This window comes from Papaver somniferum, chromosome 8 (assembly GCF_003573695.1).
Source record: "Papaver somniferum cultivar HN1 chromosome 8, ASM357369v1, whole genome shotgun sequence".
Taxonomy (NCBI): Eukaryota; Viridiplantae; Streptophyta; class Magnoliopsida; order Ranunculales; family Papaveraceae; genus Papaver; species Papaver somniferum.
Window position 1 is genome coordinate 88045972 of NC_039365.1, and position 4603 is coordinate 88050574.

Below are 4603 nucleotides of genomic sequence, written 5' to 3' on the forward strand. Positions count from 1 at the left end.
TGATAAGATCCTTGTATCCTTCAATTATCAGATTAAGGTTGTCCTCCATATCTCTATTGTTGCTTCCATCTACCGGTACCTTTTTCACATCTTGAACATCATTCTTCACATTAGGTTGAGAAGAACCTCTCTGAAATCTCCTTGAACGATTTGTATTATTGCCACAATTGGTTCGAACGTTCGATGAGCATATTGAACTGACTTTCCTGGAATAATTCACAGGGAGAGTACTAAAACCAATAGGTTTAGACATCTGAATGTCAGTTATACCTTTGAGTATTAAATCTAAGGTGTGCTAAAGTCGACCAAAGTAATTGTTATTAGAGTGATTACCTAATTAAAAAAAATGCATATCCTTTAGACATCTGAATGTCACATACTCTTTGCTCTTTCGTTGAACATATCCTTTTGAATCACAAAAAAAACATACTTTTTGATCACCGGAGTGATTAGAGTGTGTAGCATTAGACACATCGTTAGAAGAATTCTTCCTTCCATGCGACATGGTAAATCCATGATCAATGGAAGAACCAAGCACTTCTTTAGCAATAGGAAGGGTTTGAAGTTTAGCTTCTGAAGTTGTTTTCATTAGAGAAACATGATTAAAACTAGCCACGTTTTCTAATATCACAGCAGAGTCAGAAGTGATTTGTATGTCGAACTCCACAGAGCGACCTTTGTCTTGAATAGAGAGATTACTCAATAGTCGTTCTATTTCAAGGGAATCTTCTTTGAGTTTAACCTCGAGTAAGGTTCTGGAGGAACAAACAACATCATTTTCCTCACGAATAACCTTTAATTAGGAATCACGGTCTTTTACCAAACCAATCGTAGTATTGACCTTGTGTTTCAGCCGATTTCAACTGCCTGGATTCTAACAAGTTTTAGGCTGGGTTTGGTAATGCTTTTATTTTTCCGAAAGCACTTTCAAGACCTATATATGTCAACAATTTTTGAAATTAGTGTTTGGTAAAAAAAAAATAAAAGCGCTTTTTAGCCAAAGCACTTCCCAAATTCCACAATTTTTAAAAGCTGGGGTGGAGGAGCTTTTAAAATCTACAAAATCATAAGCTTTGGTCCCACCTAAATTTAATGTTTGATTTATCCTTTTTATCCCTACTTTATTTTATAAATGACAAATGTTACCCTTAAATTTATATACAATCAGTTTTTCATTTCTGAAATTTTATTCTTTAAATATTATTATATTTTATTTTCAAACTATTTTTTATACCATTTCATTTAGTTAGTCAATAACAAAAAAAAAAAAAAAAAATTAAATAATCACTTTATTTTAGTTTGATTTTTCCTTTGAAAATTATATATATATATCTATAAGTGGTGAAGTAAAATAATTTTTTAACAATAATAATGACAATTAGTAAATTTGATATTATATATATTTATATTTAATAGTAAAAAATTAATTTATTTCTTAAACCAATAAAATTGAATAGAACTATTTTCAGGGAAATGTCTGTTTTTGTCATTTGCTACAACAACAATGGTTGAATATGATATTTTACCAAACATACTTTCATTTCTTTTTTAATCAATTTTAAATTTAATTAATTTTTTACCAAACGTCTAACTGCTTTTTTCTCACAGCACAACACAACAACGCACAACAGAAAAGTGCTTCTACAAAAGTTGCAGCAATACCAAACTAAGCCTTAGAATCACTGCACTTTCTTGGGCTGCTTCCCTTTCTACTTCAGAGTCAGGCTCGTCAATAAGATAGTCAGGGTAACACATATCAATACTTGTTTGTTTCGTGTGAACGACATGTTCATCTATATGTGAGACCGACAAGTCTTTCTCTTTCATATATTTCATAGAAATATAACTTTTATTTCTGGTGATGCGTTTGACAGAGATACCACTACTATCCATAGAATCAGATTCCTACAAACACGGACTTATGAGGTCTTAAACGTGTTTTCCTGCTCTGATACCAATTGAAAAAGCAGGGGTCTAACAACCACACCCAATATTTCGTTTAGGCAATATGTATGGACTAACTCCAATACATTTCCAAGAGAATCAACTAGACAGTCAGACTCAATCAAGAAAAATACATCCAAGAGTTATATCTTAATTTCTCAAATCAATCTGCAATCGAACAAATAGAAATCTGTGAGCCGGATTAATTTGAGAAATAACTTGGATGGTACCAAAGACCAATATCCAAGCGTCAATCAACAACTAAAGGTTGGATTCACCAATTTATTGAACCACGCACAACCTGTGATATTTCAATTATATAAAAATATAATGCGAAAAAGAAATAACACATACACCAGAAATTTTGTTAACGAGGAAACTGCAAATGCAGAAAAACCCCGAGACCAAGTGCAGATTTGAATACCACACTGTATTAAGCCGCTTCAGACTCTAGCCTACTACAAGTTAACTTCATACTGGAATATAATTGAGCCCTAACCAATCTCACACTGATTAAGGTACAGTCGCGTTCCTTATGCCTCTTGAACCACGCCGTATTCTGCGCATTTGATTCCCTTAGCTGATCTCACCAAAAACTAAGAGTAGCTACGACCCAAAGTCGAAGAATTGATAAACAAATTTGTCTCACACAGAAAAGTCTATTGAATAGATAAATCTGTCTCCCACATAAATACCTACGAGTTTTTATCCCGTCTTTTGATAAATCAAGGTGAACATGAACCAATTGATACACCATACTTATATTCCCGAAAAAAATCCTAATAATATCAATCACCTCACAATAATCTTAATCGTATAGAAGCGAAACAAGATATTGTGGAATCACAAACTAGGAGACGAAGATGTTTGTGAGTACTTTTTATCTTACCTATCGGAGATTAAATCTCGAGAAAATCTTAGAGAAGATAGTACCCAATACGATAGAACAAATTAAGATCAGAACACGCAACTACAGAGAAAATAGTTGGGTCTGGCTTCAGAATCCCAATGAAGTCTTTAAGTCGTTAACCTATAATGGTTTTATGAAGGACCTAGGTTAAAGGAGAATCGACTCTAGTCGCAACAACTAGTATCATACAGGAGGTGTGGGGATTAGGTTTCCCAGTTGCTAGAGTTCTCCCTTATATAGTCTTCAAATCAGGGTTTGCAATCAATGCTATCTTGGTAACAAAGCATTCAATATTCACCGTTAGATGAAAACCTGATTAAAGTTAAGCTAATATCTTTCAACCGTTAGATCGAACTTAGCTTGTTATACACAAATGAAATGTGACTTCATTTAGATATGGGTAACCGTACCTAAACGTGTACACATGGTTGGCTCAACAATAGTTAACTGAAGTTATCCATATGAACACTTTCATATCAACCTTGATCATCTTAATCACAACTAGTTCAAATGACTCAAATGAAACTAGTTCTAGAGTTGTTCAATTGTTTATATTCTCATAGAAGTATACAAGACACAATTGAAGCAAAATCGATTTTGATTCACTCGAATCAATTCATGAACATTTTATCCACGGTTTGCAAAAGATTGCATTCCTTATTATACAAATGTATTTGTTCATGAACAAACCGATTTTAGAAAATAACCCACTTAAGTATGCAAACGGGTATGCATACCTAAGTAGTCGGAGTTGGTATGGGTTCGCCAGTATGCGAACGGGTACGCATACTGTCGTACATGACCAAACTCAGTTAAATTCCCGGACTTCAACTTTTAAGCTGATACGCATACAGGTATGTATACTAAGTTCCCAGACTTCAACTATCAAACCTGTACGCATACGGGTATGCATACTATGGTTTCCGGACTTGGAATAACTTGCAACAGTTAGCATACAAGTATGCATACTTTGCTATATCCAATCAAAGGTTAATTGTTCTAAACTACATGTTAATCATTGAAATATTCTTATAAGACGGGAATAGCTGTCTCACACAAACCATTAGCTTCAAATCAATTTTCAAGTGATCAATAGATCTATACGAAACATTCCGAGTCTACATCAAATGACTGTCTCACACAAATCATGTAAGATGTTACCAGGCGATTTTCACATGATCATCTTTTGACTTTCGTCAAGAATAAAGATGAACCTGGTTAAAGCGAAAGCTTACCAACACATATTTCGATAAATATGCAAGCGGGTTAAACTCAACTCGAAATACTAAATGTGTATAATATAAAGTCTATATAGCTATACGACTTTTGTCTCAATAGGTGATAGAATAGAAATAGACTTCTGAGTGATAGATGAGTTCAAGTCTCCACATACCTTTTGTTGATGACATTTGTAGTAGGATAGAGTCTGTAGCGGCTTAATACAATGTGGTTTTCAAATCTGGACTAGGTCCCGAGGTTTTTCTGCATCTGCGGTTTCATCGTTGATAAATATCACAGGTATTTGGTGTTCAAATCTGGACTATCCAATCATTTCTGGTGTTTGTGTTATTTCTTTTCTGCATTATATTTTTTTATATAATTGAAATATCACAGGTTGTATGTAGTTCAATCAGTTGACAAATCCGACCTTGATTATTGGATAAAACTTGATTGACACTTGGGCATTGGTCTTTGGTACCGTCCAAGTTATTTTCATATCAATCAGTCTCACGGATTTATATCTAGTTG